Source organism: Carcharodon carcharias (assembly GCF_017639515.1).
Source record: "Carcharodon carcharias isolate sCarCar2 chromosome 40 unlocalized genomic scaffold, sCarCar2.pri SUPER_40_unloc_8, whole genome shotgun sequence".
Taxonomy (NCBI): domain Eukaryota; kingdom Metazoa; phylum Chordata; class Chondrichthyes; order Lamniformes; family Lamnidae; genus Carcharodon; species Carcharodon carcharias.
Window position 1 is genome coordinate 293,583 of NW_024470862.1, and position 17,900 is coordinate 311,482.

At 62.8% G+C, this 17,900-nt stretch overlaps 1 long non-coding RNA gene across 1 annotated transcript; it reads right to left on the bottom strand.

The window, feature by feature from the left end:
- Nucleotides 1–3,105: 3,105 nt before the first annotated feature.
- On the bottom strand, nt 3,106–17,217 carry LOC121275058. The gene is made up of 3 exons (XR_005942350.1): nt 16,904–17,217; nt 14,391–14,519; nt 3,106–3,179 (listed from the first exon to the last, which is right to left on the bottom strand). It is a non-coding gene; the product is annotated as an uncharacterized LOC121275058 (long non-coding RNA).
- Nucleotides 17,218–17,900: the final 683 nt, after the last annotated feature.

The following is a 17,900-nucleotide window of genomic DNA, read 5'->3' on the forward strand; positions in this document are numbered from 1 at the left end:
GCTCTCCCCCTCACAATCTCTCTCTCCCCTTCTCAGTCTCTCTCTCCCCCTCACAATCTCTCTCTCCCCCTCACAATCTCTCTCTCCCCCTCACAATCTCTCTCTCCCCCTCACAATCTCTCTCTCCCCCTCACAATCTCTCTCTCCCCTTCTCAATCTCTCTCTCCCTCTCTCAATCTCTCTCTTTCTCTCTCTCAATCTCTCAATCTCTCTCTCCCCCTCTCAATCTCTCTCCCCCTCTCAATCTCTCTTCCCTTCTCAATCTCTCTTCCCTTCTCAATCTCTCTCTCCACCTCTCTCAATCTCTCTCTCCCCCTCTCTCAATCTCTCTCTCCCCCTCTCTCAATCTCTCTCTCCCCCTCTCTCAATCTCTCTCTCCCCCCCTCTCAATCTCTCTCTCCCCCTCTCTCAATCTCTCTCTCCCCCTCTCTCAATCTCTCTCTCCCCTTCTCAATCTCTCTCTCCCCTTCTCAATCTCTCTCTCCCCTTCTCAATCTCTCTCTCCCCTTCTCAATCTCTCTCTCCCCTTCTCAATCTCTCTCTCCCCTTCTCAATCTCTCTCCCCTTCTCAACTCTCTCTCCCCTTCTCAATCTCTCTCTCCCCTTCTCAATCTCTCTCTCCCCTTCTCAATCTCTCTCTCCCCTTCTCAATCTCTCTCTCCCCTTCTCAATCTCTCTCTCCCCTTCTCAATCTCTCTCTCCCCTTCTCAATCTCTCTCTCCCCTTCTCAATCTCTCTCTCCCCTTCTCAATCTCTCTCTCCCCTTCTCAATCTCTCTCTCCCCTTCTCAATCTCTCTCTCCCCTTCTCAATCTCTCTCTCCCCTTCTCAATCTCTCTCTCCCCTTCTCAATCTCTCTCTCCCCTTCTCAATCTCTCTCTCCCCTTCTCAATCTCTCTCTCCCCTTCTCAATCTCCCTCTCCCCTTCTCAATCGCTCTGTCTGTCTCTCTATATCTTTCCTTTCTGTTCTGTTTGTGTCTCTTTATCTTTCTCTCCCTCCATCTTTTGCTGTCCCATCTCTGTGTTTCACTGTTTCTCTCTCTCTGTCTCTTTGACTCTCTCTTTCCCGCTTTCTCTTTCACACTTTTTGCCTCTGCCTGTCACTCTTGCTTTCTGTCTTCATCTGTGTGTGTGTGTGTGTGTGTGTGTGTGTGTGTGTGTATCTCTCCCTGTCCCCCTTCCTCTCTCAACGTCTCTTCATCTGTCAGTCCGTCTCTGCCTCAGTCTCTCCCTCTCTCTCGATCTTTGTGTCGCTCTCTCTCGCTGTCTCTCTCCTTCTCTCTCACTCTGTGTCTCTCCCTCTCTCTCGCTCTGTGTCTCTCCCTCTCTCTCGCTCTGTGTCTGTCCCTCTCTCGCTCTGCGTCTCTCCCTCTCTCTCGCTCTGCGTCTCTCCCTCTCTCTCGCTCTGCGTCTCTCCCTCTCTCTCGCTCTGCGTCTCTCCCTCTCTCTCGCTCTGCGTCTCTCCCTCTCTCTCGCTCTGCGTCTCTCCCTCTCTCTCGCTCTGCGTCTCTCCCTCTCTCTCGCTCTGCGTCTCTCCCTCTCTCTCGCTCTGCGTCTCTCCCTCTCTCTCGCTCTGCGTCTCTCCCTCTCTCTCGCTCTGCGTCTCTCCCTCTCTCTCGCTCTGCGTCTCTCCCTCTCTCTCGCTCTGCGTCTCTCCCTCTCTCTCGCTCTGCGTCTCTCCCTCTCTCTCGCTCTGCGTCTCTCCCTCTCTCTCGCTCTGCGTCTCTCCCTCTCTCTCGCTCTGCGTCTCTCCCTCTCTCTCGCTCTGCGTCTCTCCCTCTCTCTCGCTCTGCGTCTCTCTCTCTCTCTCGCTCTGCGCCTCTCTCTCTCTCTCGCTCTGCGTCTCTCTCTCGCTCTGCGTCTCTCTCTCGCTCTGCGTGTCTCTCTCGCTCTGCGTGTCTCTCTCGCTCTGCGTGTCTCTCTCGCTCTGCGTGTCTCTCTCTCTTTCTCTCGCTCTGCGTCTCTCTCTCTCTCTCTCTCGCTCTGCGTCTCTCTCTCGCTCTGTGTGTCTCTCCCTCTTTCTCTCGCTCTGCGTCTCTCTCTCTCTCTCTCTCTCTCGCTCTGCGTGTCTCTCCCTCTTTCTCTCGCTCTGCATCTCTCTCTCTCTCGCTCTGCGTGTCTCTCCCTCTCTCTCACCATGTCTCTCCCTCTCTCTCACTCTGTGTCTCTCCCGCTCGCTCGCTCCGTGTCTCCCCCTCTCTCTCGCTCTGTGTCTCCCCCTCTCTCTCGCTCTGTGTCTCCCCCTCTCTCTCGCTCTGTGTCTCTCCCTCTCTCTCGCTCTGTGTCTCTCCCTCTCTCTCGCTCTGTGTCTCTCCCTCTCTCTCGCTCTGTGTCTCTCCCTCTCTCTCTCGCTCTGTGTCTCTCCCTCTCTCTCGCTCTGTGTCTCTCCCTCTCGCTCTGTGTCTCTCCCTCTCTCTCGCCCTGTGTCTCTCTCCCTCTCTCGCCCTGTGTCTCTCTCCCTCTCTCGCCCTGTGTCTCTCTCCCTCTCTCGCCCTGTGTCTCTCTCCCTCTCTCGCCCTGTGTCTCTCTCCCTCTCTCGCCCTGTGTCTCTCTCCCTCTCTCGCCCTGTGTCTCTCTCCCTCTCTCGCTCTGTCTCTCTCTCCCTCTCGCTCTGTCTCTCTCTCCCTCTCTCGCTCTGTCTCTCTCTCCCTCTCTCGCTCTGTCTCTCTCTCCCTCTGTCTCTCTCTCTCGCTCTGTGTCTCTCTCTCTCGCTCTGTGTCTCTCTCTCTCGCTGTGTCTCTCCCTCTCGCTCTGTGTCTCTCCCTCTCGCTCTGTGTCTCCCTCTCGCTCTGTGTCTCTCCCTCTCGCTCTGTGTCTCTCCCTCTCGCTCTGTGTCTCTCCCTCTCTCTCGCTCTGTGTCTCTCTCCCTCTCTCGCTCTGTGTCTCTCCCATGTAGCTGGCTCCCAAATGCCCTCCAAACAAGAGCAATTAGGGCTCGGCTGGCCTAGCCGGGGATGCTCGCATTCCATTAGCGAACAATAAAACAACCTGCGCCCGCCAGGAGCTCTCTGTCCTTTGCGAACCCTTTATTCCTTCGTTAAAAGGCCGGCTAGAGCCAGGGGAGGGGGGAATTTCCGAAACAGAGGGGGATACGAGATCCCGCACTCACCCGAGAGGCTCATAACGGTGGTACAGAGAGTGCCGCCAAACATCTTCGGGGTTCTGGGCAGGTCCGCGATCTGAAACGACAAAAGACAGAACCGAGCGTCGGGATGAAGAGGGACCTCAGGCACTTTGGACCCCGCAAACACCCACCCCGCCCCCACCCCCGCCTCTGTCCCTCCGATAACGATCGAACTCCCCCCGCCGTCGCTCGGTGGACAAGAGAAGGAGCAGGAGAGCGGGGAGAGCGCGTGGGGAGAGCGGAGAGAGCGCGCGGGGAGAGCGGAGAGAGCGCGCAGGGAGAGCGGTGGAAAGTGCGCGGGGTGAGCGGAGAGAGCGCGCGGGGAGAGCGGAGAGAGCGCGCTGCGGGGAGAGCGGAGAGAGCGCGCGGGGAGAGCGGAGAGAGCGCGCGGGGAGAGCGGAGAGAGCGCGCGGGGAGAGCGGAGAGAGTGCGCGGGGAGAGCGGAAAAAGCGCGCGAGGAGAGCGGAGAAAGCACGTGGGGAGAGCGGAGAGAGCGCCCGGGATGAGCGGAGAGAGCGTGCAGGATGAGCGGAGAGAGCGCGCGGGATGAGCGGAGAGAGCGCGCGGGATGAGCGGAGAGAGCGCGCGGGATGAGCGGAGAGAGCGCACGGGATGAGCAGCGAGCGCGGCAAGAGTGGTGAGCGCACAGGGAGAGCACAGAGCACGCGGGGAGAGCGGAGAGCATGCCAGGAGAGCAGAGAGCATGCGGCAAGTGCGAGAGTGGGGAGCATACAAGAGAGCGGGGAGAGTGGCGAGCGCACAGGGAGAACGGAGAGCTAGCGGGGCGTGCGGCGAGCACACGGCGAGTGTGGAGAGCGCGTGGTAAGCACGAGAGAGCGGGGAGAGCGGCGAGCGCGAGAGAGCGGGGAGAGCGGCGAGCGCGAGAGAGCGGGGAGAGCGGCGAGCGCGAGAGAGCGGGGAGAGCGGCGAGCGCGAGAGAGCGGGGAGAGCGGCGAGCGCGAGAGAGCGGGGAGAGCGGCGAGCGCGAGAGAGCGGGGAGCGCGAGAGAGCGGGGAGCGCGAGAGAGCGGGGAGAGCGAGAGAGCGGGGAGAGCGAGAGAGCGGGGAGAGCGAGAGAGCGGGGAGAGCGAGAGAGCGGGGAGAGCGAGAGAGCGGGGAGAGCGAGAGAGCGGGGAGAGCGAGAGAGCGGGGAGAGCGAGAGAGCGGGGAGAGCGAGAGAGCGGGGAGAGCGAGAGAGCGGGGAGAGCGAGAGAGCAGGGAGAGCGAGAGAGCAGGGAGAGCGAGAGAGCGGGGAGAGCGAGAGAACGGGGAGAGCGAGAGAGCGGGGAGAGCGAGAGAGCGGGGAGAGCGAGAGAGCGGGGAGAGCGAGAGAGCAGGGAGAGCGAGAGAGCGGGGAGAGCGGGGAGAGCGAGAGCGCGGGGAGAGCAGGGAGAGCGAGAGAGCGGCCAGCGCGAGAGAGCGGGGAGAGCGGCGAGCGCGAGAGAGCGGGGAGAGCGGCGAGCGCGAGAGAGCGGGGAGAGCGGCGAGCGCGAGAGAGCGGGGAGAGCGGCGAGCGCGAGAGAGCGGGGAGAGCGGCGAGCGCGAGAGAGCGGGGAGAGCGGCGAGCGCGAGAGAGCGTGGAGAGCGGCGAGCGCGAGAGAGCGTGGAGAGCGGCGAGCGCGAGAGAGCGGCGAGCGCGAGAGAGTGGGGAGAGCGGCGAGCGCGAGAGAGCGGGGAGAGCGGCGAGCGCGAGAGAGCGGGGAGAGCGGGGAGAGCGGGGAGAGCGAGAGAGCGGGGAGAGCGAGAGAGCGGGGAGAGCGAGAGAGCGGGGAGAGCGAGAGAGCGGGGAGAGCGAGAGAGCGGGAGAGCGAGAGAGCGGGGAGAGCGAGAGAGCGGGGAGAGCGAGAGAGCGGGGAGAGCGAGAGAGCGGGGAGAGCGAGAGCGCGGGGAGAGCGAGAGCGCGGGGAGAGCGAGAGCGCGGGGAGAGCGAGAGCGCGGGGAGAGCGAGAGCGCGGGGAGAGCGAGAGCGCGGGGAGAGCAGGGAGAGCGAGAGAGCGGCCAGCGCGAGAGAGCGGGGAGAGCGGCGAGCGCGAGAGAGCGGGGAGAGCGAGAGAGCGGGGAGAGCGAGAGAGCGGGGAGAGCGAGAGAGCGGGGAGAGCGAGAGAGCGGGGAGAGCGAGAGAGCGGGGAGAGCGAGAGAGCGGGGAGAGCGAGAGAGCGGGGGAGAGCGAGAGAGCGGGGAGAGCGAGAGAGCGGGGAGAGCGAGAGAGCGGGGAGAGCGAGAGAGCGGGGAGAGCGAGAGAGCGGGGAGAGCGAGAGAGCGGGGAGAGCGAGAGAGCGGGGAGAGCGAGAGCACGGGGAGAGCGAGAGCGCGGGGAGAGCGAGAGCGCGGGGAGAGCGAGAGAGCGGGGAGAGCAGGGAGAGCGAGAGAGCGGCCAGCGCGAGAGAGCGGGGAGAGCGGCGAGCGCGAGAGAGCGGCGAGCGCGAGAGAGCGGGGGAGAGCGAGAGAGCGGGGAGAGCGAGAGAGCGGGAGAGCGAGAGAGCGGGGAGAGCGAGAGAGCGGGGAGAGCGAGAGAGCGGGGAGAGCGAGAGCACGGGGAGAGCGAGAGCGCGGGGAGAGCGAGAGCGCGGGGAGAGCGAGAGCGCGGGGAGAGCAGGGAGAGCGAGAGAGCGGCCAGCACGAGAGAGCGGGGAGAGCGGCGAGCGCGAGAGAGCGGGGAGCGCGAGAGAGCGGGGAGAGCGAGAGAGCGGGGAGAGCGAGAGAGCGGGGAGAGCGAGAGAGCGGGGAGAGCGAGAGAGCGGGGAGAGCGAGAGAGCGGGGAGAGCGAGAGAGCGGGGAGAGCGAGAGCGCAGGGAGAGCGAGAGCGCGGGGAGAGCGAGAGCGCGGGGAGAGCAGGGAGAGCGAGAGAGCGGCCAGCGCGAGAGAGCGGGGAGAGCGGCGAGCGCGAGAGAGCGGGGAGAGCGGCGAGCGCGAGAGAGCGGGGAGAGCGGCGAGCGCGAGAGAGCGTGGAGAGCGGCGAGCGCGAGAGAGCGTGGAGAGCGGCGAGCGCGAGAGAGCGGGGAGAGCGGCGAGCGCGAGAGAGCGGGGAGAGCGGCGAGCGCGAGAGAGCGGGGAGAGCGGCGAGCGCGAGAGAGCGGGGAGAGCGGGGAGAGCGGGGAGAGCGAGAGAGCGGGGAGAGCGAGAGAGCGGGGAGAGCGAGAGAGCGGGGAGAGCGAGAGAGCGGGGAGAGCGAGAGAGCGGGGAGAGCGAGAGAGCGGGGAGAGCGAGAGAGCGGGGAGAGCGAGAGCGCGGGGAGAGCGAGAGCGCGGGGAGAGCGAGAGCGCGGGGAGAGCGAGAGCGCGGGGAGAGCAGGGAGAGCGAGAGAGCGGCCAGCGCGAGAGAGCGGGGAGAGCGGCGAGCGCGAGAGAGCGGGGAGAGCGAGAGAGCGGGGAGAGCGAGAGAGCGGGGAGAGCGAGAGAGCGGGGAGAGCGAGAGAGCGGGGAGAGCGAGAGAGCGGGGAGAGCGAGAGAGCGGGGAGAGCGAGAGAGCGGGGAGAGCGAGAGAGCGGGGAGAGCGAGAGAGCGGGGAGAGCGAGAGCGCGGGGAGAGCGAGAGCGCGGGGAGAGCGAGAGCGCGGGGAGAGCGAGAGAGCGGGGAGAGCAGGGAGAGCGAGAGAGCGGCCAGCGCGAGAGAGCGGGGAGAGCGGCGAGCGCGAGAGAGCGGCGAGCGCGAGAGAGCGGGGAGAGCGAGAGAGCGGGGAGAGCGAGAGAGCGGGGAGAGCGAGAGAGCGGGGAGAGCGAGAGCGCGGGGAGAGCGAGAGCGCGGGGAGAGCGAGAGCGCGGGGAGAGCGAGAGCGCGGGGAGAGCAGGGAGAGCGAGAGAGCGGCCAGCACGAGAGAGCGGGGAGAGCGGCGAGCGCGAGAGAGCGGGGAGCGCGAGAGAGCGGGGAGAGCGAGAGAGCGGGGAGAGCGAGAGAGCGGGGAGAGCGAGAGAGCGGGGAGAGCGAGAGAGCGGGGAGAGCGAGAGAGCGGGGAGAGCGAGAGAGCGGGGAGAGCGAGAGAGCGGGGAGAGCGAGAGCGCAGGGAGATCGAGAGCGCGGGGAGAGCGAGAGCGCGGGGAGAGCAGGGAGAGCGAGAGAGCGGCCAGCGCGAGAGAGCGGGGAGAGCGGCCAGCGCGAGAGAGCGGGGAGAGCGGGGAGAGCGAGAGAGCGGGGAGAGCGAGAGAGCGGGGAGAGCGAGAGAGCGGGGAAAGCGAGAGAGCGGGGAGAGCGAGAGAGCGGGGAGAGCGAGAGAGCGGGGAGAGCGAGAGAGCGGGGAGAGCGAGAGAGCGGGGAGAGCGAGAGAGCGGGGAGAGCAGGGAGAGCGAGAGAGCGGCCAGCGCGAGAGAGCGGGGAGAGCGGCGAGCGCGAGAGAGCGGGGAGAGCGGCGAGCGCGAGAGAGCGGCGAGCGCGAGAGAGCGGGGAGCGCGAGAGAGCGGGGAGCGCGAGAGAGCGGGGAGCGCGAGAGAGCGGGGAGCGCGAGAGAGCGGGGAGCGCGAGAGAGCGGGGAGAGCGAGAGAGCGGGGAGAGCGAGAGAGCGGGGAGAGCGAGAGAGCGGGGAGAGCGAGAGAGCGGGGAGAGCGAGAGAGCGGGGAGAGCGGCAAGCGCGAGAGAGCGGGGAGAGCGAGAGACCGGGGAGAGCGGCCAGCGCAAGAGAGCGGCGAGTGCGAGAGAGCGGGGAGAGCGGCGAGCGCGAGAGAGCGGGGAGAGTGGCCAGCGCGAGAGAGCGGGGAGAGCGGCGAGCGCGAGAGAGCAGGGAGAGCGGCGAGCGCGAGAGAGCGGTGAGCACGCGAGAGAGCGGACATCGCTCGAGAGAGCGGGGAGAGCGGTGACGCGAGAGAGCGGGGACAGCGGCAACGCTAGAGAGCGGGGAGAGCGGCGTGTGTGCGGGAAAACGGGGAGAGTGGCGAGCACGCAAGAGAGCGAGAGCGGCGAGCGGGGAGAGAGGCGAGCACGTGGGAAAGCGGGGAGAGCGGCGAGGGCACGAGAGAGTGGACAACGGGGAGAGCGCGAGAGAGCGGCAAGCGCGTGAGAGAGAGCAGTGAGCGGGCAAGAGAGCGGGGAGAGCGAGAGAGTGCGAGAGAGAGAGCAGCAAGAGAGAGCAGCGAGTGTGTGAGAGAGCAGGGAGAGCAGGGAACACGCGAGAGACAGAGCGGTGAGCGCACAAGAGAACGGCGAGCACGTGAGAGCGCAGGGAGAGCAGCGCGAGCAAGCGGGGAGAGCAGCAAGCACGCAAGTGCAGGGAGAGCAGGGAGAGCGCGCGTGAGAGAGAGAGCGGTAAGTGGGGAAAGCGGCGCATGCACGAGAATGCGGGGAAAGCGGCAAGCACGAGAGAGCGGGGAGAGTGGCAAGCACGAGAGAGCGGGGAGAGTGGCAAGCACGAGAGAGCGGGGAGAGTGGCAAGCTCAAGAGAGCGGGGAGAACGGAGAGCGCGCGAGAGAGCAGCGAGCGCACGAGAGAGCGGTAAGTGCACGAGAGTGGCAAGCAGGGAGAGCGTGAGAGAGCGGCAAGCGCATGAGAGAGAGAGAGCAATGAGCGGGCGAGAGAGCGGGAGAGAAACAGAGAGCAGCGAGCGTGTGAGAGAGCAGGGAGAGCAGGAGAGAGGCAAGCGCAAGAGACAGAGAGCGGCAAGCACGTGAGAGCAGGGAGAGCGGCAAGTACGAGAGCGGGGAGAGCGGCAAGCATGAGAGAGCAGCAAATGCAAGAGAGTGGGGATAGTGGTGAGCGCATGAGAGAGCGGGGAGAGCCGCAAGCACGAGAGAGCAGGGAGAGCGGCAAACACGAGAGAGCGGGGAGAGCAGGGTGAGCGGCGAGTGCACGGGGAGGGTAGGGTGAGCGGCGAGCGTGCAAGAGAGCGGGGAGAGCGGCGAGCGCACGAGAGAGCAGGGAGAGCGGCGAGCGCACGAGAGAGCAGGGAGAGCGGCGAGCGCATGAGAGAGCGCGGCAAGCAAGGGGAGCAGGGAGAGCGCAAGAGAGAGAGAGCAGCGAGTGTGTGAGAGAGCAGGGAGAGCGGGAGAGAGAGCATAGAGAGCGGGAGAGAGAGCATAGAGAGCGGGAGAGAGAGCATAGAGAGCGGGAGAGAGAGCATAGAGAGCGGGAGAGAGAGCATAGAGAGCGGGAGAGAGAGCATAGAGAGCGGGAGAGAGAGCATAGAGAGCGGGAGAGAGAGCATAGAGAGCGGGAGAGAGAGCATAGAGAGCAGGAGAGAGAGCATAGAGAGCGGGAGAGCAGAGAGAATGGCGACTGCACAAGAGAGTGGCGAGCGCGCAAGAGAGCAGGGAGAGCAGCAAGCGTGCGAGAGAGATAGGCGAGCATGCGGGGAGATCGGCGAGAGCACAGTGAGCGTGTAGGAGAGCAGCGAGCACACAAAAGAGCAGGAAGAACGGCGAGCGCGTGAGAGAGCTGGGAGGAGGGCGAACACGAGAGCGGGGAGAGCGGCGAGTGCAAGAGAGCGGGGAGAGGAAAGCACGAGAGAACGGGGAGAGATGTGCACGAGAGAGTGACGAGCACAAGAGAGCGGAGAGAGCTGCGAGCGCAAGAAGAGCGGCGAGAGTGCGAAAGAGAGAGAGCGGTGAACGGGGAGAGCGCCGAGCGCACGAGAGAGCAGGGAGAGCGGCGAGCGCACGAGAGAGCAGGGAGAGCGGCGAGCGCACAAGAGAGCAGGGAGAGCGGCGAGCGCACGAGAGAGCAGGGAGAGCGGCGAGCGCACGAGAGAGCAGGGAGAGCGGCGAGCGCACGAGAGAGCAGGGAGAGCAGCGAGCGCACGAGAGAGCAGGGAGAGCAGCGAGCGCACGAGAGAGCAGGGAGAGTGGCGAGCGCACGAGAGAGCGCGGCAAGCAAGGGGAGCAGGGAGAGCGCAAGAGAGAGAGAGCAGCGAGTGTGTGAGAGAGCAGGGAGAGCGGGAGAGAGAGCATAGAGAGCGGGAGAGAGAGCATAGGGAGCGGGAGAGAGAGCATAGGGAGCGGGAGAGAAAGCATAGGGAGCGGGAGAGAGAGCATAGAGAGCGGGAGAGAGAGCATAGAGAGCGGGAGAGAGAGCATAGAGAGCGGGAGAGAGAGCATAGAGAGCGGGAGAGAGAGCATAGAGAGCGGGAGAGAGAGCATAGAGAGCGGGAGAGAGCAGAGAGAATGGCGACTGCACAAGAGAGCGGCGAGCGTGCAAGACAGCAGGGAGAGCAGTGAGCGTGCGAGAGAGATAGGCGAGCACGCGGGGAGATCGGCGGGAGCACAGTGAGCGTGTAGGAGAGCAGCGAGCACACAAAAGAGCAGGAAGAACGGCGAGCGCTTGAGAGAGCTGGGAGGAGGGCGAACACGAGAGCGGGGAGAGCGGCGAGTGCAAGAGAGCGGGGAGAGGAAAGCACGAGAGAGCAGGGAGAGACGTGCACGAGAAAGTGACGAGCACAAGAGAGCGGAGAGAGCTGCGAGCGCAAGAAGAGCGGAGAGAGTGCGAAAGAGAGAGAGCGGCGAACGGGGAGAGCGCCGAGCGCACGAGAGAGCGAAGAGCACGCGAAAGAGCAGGGAAAGCAGCGAGAGAGCAGGGAGAGCAGAGAGCGCGCGAGAGAGCGGCGAGTGGGCCAAGCGCGCAGGGAGAGCGGCGAGCGCGCGGGGAGTGCAGCAATTGCACGGGGAGAGTGTCAAGTATTTGGAAGAGTGGGGAGATTGGGGAGCACACGAGAGAGCGAGGAGAGCGGCGAGCACACGAGAGAGCGGGGAGAACGGCGAGCACACGAGAGAGCGGGGAGAACGGCGAGCACACAAGAGAGCGGGGAGAACGGCGAGCACACGAGAGAGCGGGGAGAACGACGAGCACACGAGAGAGCGGGGAGAACGGCGAGCACACAAGAGAGCGGGGAGAACGGCGAGCACACGAGAGAGCGGGGAGAACGGCGAGCACACGAGAGAGCGGGGAGAACGGCGAGCACACGAAAGAGCGGGGAGAACGGCGAGCACACGAGTGAGCGGGGAGAACAGCGAGCACACGAGAGCAGCAAACACGTGAAAGAGCAGGGAGAGCGGCGAGCGTGCGAGAGAGCAGCGAGCTCACTAGAGAGCGGGGAGAGCGGGGAGCGCGAGACAGCGGTGAGCGCGAGAGAGCGGGGAGAGCGAGAGAGCGGGGAGAGCGAGAGAGCGGGGAGAGCGAGAGAACGGGGAGAGCGAGAGAACGGGGAGAGCGGCGAGCGGGGAGTGCGGCGAGCGGGGAGAGCGGCGAGCGGGGAGAGCAGCAAGCACGAGAGAACGGGGAGAGCGGCGAACGCGAAAGAGAGCGGGAGAGAGAGCGAAGTGAGCGGCGAGCGCGGGAGAGCGAGGTGAGCGGCGAGCGCGGGAGAGCGAGGTGAGCGGCGAGCGCGGGAGAGCGAGGTGAGCGGCGAGCGCGGGAGAGCGAGGGGAGCGGCGAGCGCGGGAGAGCGAGGGGAGCGGCGAGCGCGGGAGAGCGAGGGGAGCGGCGAGCGCGGGAGAGCGAGGGGAGCGGCGAGCGCGGGAGAGCGAGGGGAGCGGCGAGCGCGGGAGAGCGAGGGGAGCGGCGAGCGCGGGAGAGCGAGGGGAGCGGCGAGCGCGGGAGAGCGAGGGGAGCGGCGAGCGCGGGAGAGCGAGGGGAGCGGCGAGCGCGGGAGAGCGAGGGGAGCGGCGAGCGCGGGAGAGCGAGGGGAGCGGCGAGTGCGAGAGAGCGGCGAGAGCAGCAAGCACGAGAGAGCTGGGAGACCGGCGAACGCGAGAGAGCAGGGAGAGCAGCGAGAACGAAAGAGTGGGGAAATCGAGAGATGGGGGAGAGCGGCGAGCGAAAGAGAGAGCGGGAGAGCGGCGAGCGCGAGAGAGTGGGGAGAGCGGCGAGCGTGAGAAAGTGGGGAGAGCGGCGAGCGTGAGAGAGTGGGGAGAGCGGCGAGAGTGGGAGAGCGGCGAGTGGGAAAGCGGCGAGCGCAAGATACGCCCACTGGGCAGGTTGTGCATCCTCAACCCCTGAGGTCACACTGCCCCAGGCTCTCCGCTGGGTTCAACAGCCGACATTAAGGTCAGACAGAATCGGGGAATCGTCCCAGTTACAGGCAGAGACCCCCTCCGGCTGGCGGCTAGCTCAGTATTCCCACTCCCACCCTGCGTCCGGACACACGTGCCCGCCTCACCCCTCCAAACCTTTCCCCCTCACTTCAACCGTATATCCAAGTTTCTGTTTTGAAAGCTCCTGTTGAATCTCCTTCCAGATCAGATGAATTGTACTGCCCCCTCACTCTCTCTCCCAACCTCATTCAGTGTCACGCTCTCCCTCTGTGTCTCTCTCTGTTTCTCTCTCTCTGTGTTTCTCTATGTTTCTCTCTCTCTGTCTGTCTCTCTCTGTCTCTCTCCCACTCTGTCTCCCTTTCTCTCTGGCTGTGTCCCCCTCGAACTGATCTCACCGTCTCTCCACCTCTCTCGCATATTCTCTCGATCTGTGCCCATGTCATTATCTATCCCTTCCCCATCCCTCTTGCTCATTCGATGCCTTCCCATCTCTCTTATTCTGTGCATCTGTCTCTCCGCCTCTCCCTCCAATCTCTTTCTCCCATTATCTCGTTTTCTCTCGCTCTGGTTTTGTCTCAGGAACTTTCTCTCGCTCATTCTTTCTCTCCCCACTCTCCCATCTTTTGCCGCTGTTTTTCTCTCTCGCGCTCTCCCAGCTCTCACACTCACTGCTCTCACCCACTCGCCGCTCTCTCTCCTGCAATCGCCGCTCTCTTCCGCACTCGCACCTCCTCCGCACTCGCGCTCTCTCTCGCAATCGCCGCTCTCTCCACCCCACTCGCTGCTCTCTCTCCTGCACTCGCCGCTCTCTCTCTCGCAATCGCCGCTCTTTCCCCTGCAATCGCCGCTCTCTCCCCCGCAATCGCCGTTCTCCCCCCCCGCACTCACTGCTCTCTCCCCTGCACTCGCCGCTCTCTCTCCCGCACTCGCCACTCTCTCCACCGCACTCGCTGCTCGCTCCCGCACTCCTCTCTCTCCACCGCACTCGCCGCTCTCTCACTCGCAATCGCCGCGCTCTCCCCCGCAATCGCCGCGCTCTCCCCCGCAATCGCCGCGCTCTCCCCCGCAATCGCCGCGCTCTCCCCCGCACTCGCCGCTCTCTCCCCCACACTCGCCGCTCTCTCCCCTGCAATCGCTGCTCTCTCCCCTGCAATCGCTGCTCTCTCCCCTGCAATCGCTGCTCTCTCCCCCGCAATCGCCGCTCTCTTCCGCACTCGCTGCTCTCTTCTGCACTCGCCGCTCTCTCTCTCGCAATCGCCACTCTCTTCCACACTCGCCGCTCTCTCTCTCGCAATCGCCGCTCTCTTCTGCACTCGCCGCTCTCTTCTGCACTCGCCGCTCTCTTCTGCACTCGCCGCTCTCTTCTGCACTCGCCGCTCTCTCTCTCACAATCACTGCGCTCTCCCCTGCAATCGCCTCTCTCTCCCGCACGTCGCCCTCTCACGCTCTTCTGCTCTCCCTCTCTGTCCTCCGTCCCACCCTCTCTTTCGGTCTCTCTCTGTCCCACTTCATGTCTCTCCCTCCACTCCGCTCTTGTCTCTCTATTTCCCCCCTCTCTCTTATCCATCTCTCTCTCTCCCTTACCCCCTCGTCTTCATTTCACTTTCTCTCTCTCTCTCGCGGACTCTCCCTATTCCCCTCTTTCTGTCCTGTCTATCTCCCTCTCTCAGTCCCTCTCTCTCCCTCCGTCCCTCTCTCTCGTTCTATCCCTCTCTCTCTCTCTCATTCTTTCTGTCCCTCTGTCCCTCTCTCTCTCTCTGTCCCTCTCTCCCTGTCTCTGTCCCTCTCTCCCTGTCTCTCTCTCTGTCCCTGTCTCTCTCTCTCTCTCTGTCCCTCTCTCTCTCTCTTTCTGTCCCTCTCTCTCTCTCTTTCTGTCCCTCTCTCTCTCCCTCTCATTCTATCCCTCTCCCTCTCATTCTGTCCCTCTCTCTCCCTCTCATTCTGTCCCTCTCTCCCCCTCTCATTCTGTCCCTCTCTCTCCCTCTCATTCTGTCCCTCTCTCTCCCTCTCATTCTGTCCCTCTCTCTCCCTCTCATTCTGTCCCTCTCTCTCCCTCTCATTCTGTCCCTCTCTCTCCCTCTCATTGTCCCTCTCTCTCCCTCTCATTCTGTCCCTTTCTCTGTTGCCACCCACTCCCTCTTCATTTCACTCTGTCTCTTCTCTATCTCCCTCTCTCAGTCCCCCCTTTCTCTCGTTCAGAATCTCTCCATTCCCCCACTCCCTCTCCCTCTCTCTCTCTCTGTCTGTCTCCCTCCCTTCTCCTGCACTCCCTCTCTCTCTCTCTGTCTCCGCCTGAGATCCTGATACACTCCCAACTTACCGGAGTGGGTGTTGATGCCAATGCCTCTCTAAGTCCTTCCCTGCTGTGGAAGGAGCAGTCAACCGAGCTCCTCAGTCAAAGGCAGGAATGTGGCTCTCAGTCTCAGTCCAGTTAATCCACTGTCTGGACCTAACCCAGAAAGAAAGGGAGAGAGAGAGGAGACGCTGGCAAGGCGGCAAATGGGATAGATGGAGAAGTTGCACAAACATTAATTACTACATGCCAATGGTATGTGCTTAGGCACAGATCCATCAGTGATTTCAGACTTAACTCAGAATATTCATTCCTCCTTAGCTCCAACCATTGTTCCCGCAGTTGGTGCTGGAGTGGGCGCATCAGCAGCACTCCCTCAGTACTGACCCTCCCACACTGCGGCTCTCCCTCAGTACTGACCCTCCGACAGTGCGGCGCTCCCTCAGTACTGACCATCCGACAGTGCGGCTCTCCGTCAGTACTGACCATCCGACAGTGCGGCTCTCCCTCAGTACTGACCCAACGACAGTGCTGTGCTACCTCAGCACTGACCCTACGACAGTGCGGCCCTCCCTCAGCACTGACCCTCTGACAGTGCGGCGCTCCTTCAGGACTGACCCTCCGACTGTGCGGCGCTCCCTCAGGACTGACCCTCCGACTGTGCGGCTCTCCGTCAGTACTGACCATCCGACAGTGCGGCTCTCCCTCAGTACTGACCCTACGACAGTGCGGTGCTACCTCAGCACTGACCCTCCGACAGTGCGGCCCTCCCTCAGTACTGACCATCCGACAGTGCGGCTCTCCCTCAGTACTGACCCTACGACAGTGCGGTGCTACCTCAGCACTGACCCTACGACAGTGCGGCGCTCCCTCAGTACTGAACCTCCGACAGTGCGGCTCTCCCTCAGTACTGACCCTCTGACAGTGCGGCTCTCCCTCAGCACTGACACTCCGACAGTGCGGCTCTCCCTCAGTACTGACCCTCCGACAGTGCGGCTCTCCCTCAGCACTGACCCTCGGACAGTGCAGTGTTCCCTGAGTATTGACCCTCCGACAGTGCGGCACTCCCTCAGTACTGACCCTCCGATAGTGCGGCGCTCCCTCTTTAGTGACCCTCTGACAGTGCGGCTCTCCCTCAGTACTCACCCTCTGACAGTGCGGCGCTCCCTCAGTATTGACCCTCTGACAGTGCGGCTCTCCCTCAGCACTGACCCTCCAACAGTGCGGCACTACCTCAGTACTGACCATCCGACAGTGCGGCGCTCCCTCAGTACTGACCCTCTGACAGTGTGGCGCTCCCTCAGTACTGAACCTCCGACAGTGCAGCACTACCTCAGTACTGACCCTCCGACAGTGCAGCACTACCTCAGTACTGACCATCCGACAGTGCGGCGCTCCCTCAGTACTGACCCTCTGACAGTGCGGCGCTCCGTCAGTACTGACCCTCTGACAGTGCGGCGCTCCCTCAGTACTGACCCTCTGACAGTGCGGCGCTCCCTCAGTACTGACCCTCTGACAGTGCGGCGCTCCCTCAGTACTGACCCTCCGACAGTTTGGCTCTCCCACAGTACTGACCCTCTGACAGTGCGGAGTTCCCTCAGTACTGACCCTCCGAAAGTGCGGAGCTCCCTCAGTACTGACCCTCCGACAATGCGGCGCTCCCTCAGCAGAGACCCTCCGACATTGCGGCGCTCCCTCAGTACTGACCCTACGACAGTGCGGCCCTCCCTCAGTACTGACCCTCCGACAGTGCGGCGCTCCCTCAGTACTGAACCTCTGACAGTGCGGCTCTCCCTCAGTACTGACCCTCTGACAGTGCGGCTCTCCCTCAGCACTGACACTCCGACAGTGCGGCTCTCCCTCAGTACTGACCCTCTGACAGTGTGGCTCTCCCACAGTACTGACCCTCTGACAGTGTGGAGTTCCCTCAGGACTGACCCTCCGAAAGTGCGGAGCTCCCTCAGTACTGACCCTCCGACAATGCGGCGCTCCCTCAGTAGAGACCCTCCGACATTGCGGCGCTCCCTCAGTACTGACCCTCTGACAGTGCGGTGCTCCCTCAGCACTGACCCTCCGACAGTGCGACGCTCCCTCAGCACTGACCCCCCGACAGTGCAGCTCTCCTTCAGTACTGACCCTCCGACAGTGCGGCTCTCCCTCAGCACTGACCCTCCGACAGTGCGGCTCTCCCTCAGCACTGACCCTCCGACAGTGTGGCTCTCCCTCAGCACTGACCCTCCGACAGTGCGGCTCTCCCTCAGCACTGACCCTCCGACAGTGCGGCTCTCCCTCAGCACTGACCCTCCGACAGCACTGCTCTCCCTCAGTACTGACCCTCCGACAGTGCGGCCCTCCCTCAGTACTGACCCACCGACAGTGCGGCTCTCCCTCAGTACTGACCCTCCGACAGTGCAACGCTCCCTCAGTAGTGACACTCAGTGTGTCGCTCCCTCAGTACTGACCCTCCGACAGTGCAGCTCTCCCTCAGTACTGACCCTCCGACAGTGCAGCACTCCCTCAGTACTGCCTGTGTAAATTACCTGCATCTTCAGAACCGATATTCATCCCCATGATCCAGCACCGCTGCTCCTTGGACCAGTACTGCAGAGTAACTCTCATATGACAACTCTTCACCAAAAACTCCAGGCAGTTGCTGAAATTCTGGAGAAGAGGGGTCTCTGGGTGGGTAAGGGCTCGATTTCCAAACTGCAGTGGACGGTATGGTGCTGATGAGTGAGTTACAGACTGGAATCTAATCGAGGGGCTCGGGTGGGTTTATATATAGAATAACAGATACCCGGGGGTGAGTTACAGACTGGAATCTAATCGAGGGGTTCGGGGTGGTTTATATATAGAATAACAGATACCCAGGGGTGAGTTACAGACTGGAATCTAATCGAGGGATTCGGGGTGGTTTATATTTGGAATAACAGATACCCGGGGGTGAGTTGCAGACTGGAATCTAATCGAGGGGTTCGGGGTGGTTTATATATAGAATAACAGATACCCGGGGGTGAGTTACAGACTGGAATCTAATCAAGGGGTTCGGGGTGGTTTATATATAGAATAACAGATACCCGGGAGTGAGTTGCAGACTGGAATCTAATCGAGGGGTTCGGGGTGGTTTATATACAGAATAACAGATACCCGGGAGTGAGTTGCAGACTGGAATCTAATCGAGGGGTTCGGGGTGGTTTATATATAGAATAACAGATACCCGGGAGTGAGTTGCAGACTGAAATATAATCGAGGGGTTCAGGGTGGTTTATATATAGAATAACAGATATCCGGGAGTGAGTTGCAGACTGAAATCTAATCGAGGGGTTCAGGGTGGTTTATATATAGAATAACAGATACCCGGGAGTGAGTTGCAGACTGAAATCTAATCGAGGGATTCAGGGTGGTTTATATATAGAATAACAGATACCCGGGAGTGAGTTACAGACTGGAATCTAATCGAGGGGTTCGGGGTGGTTTATATATAGAATAACAGATACCCAAGAGTGAGTTGCAGACTGGAATCTAATCGAGTGGTTC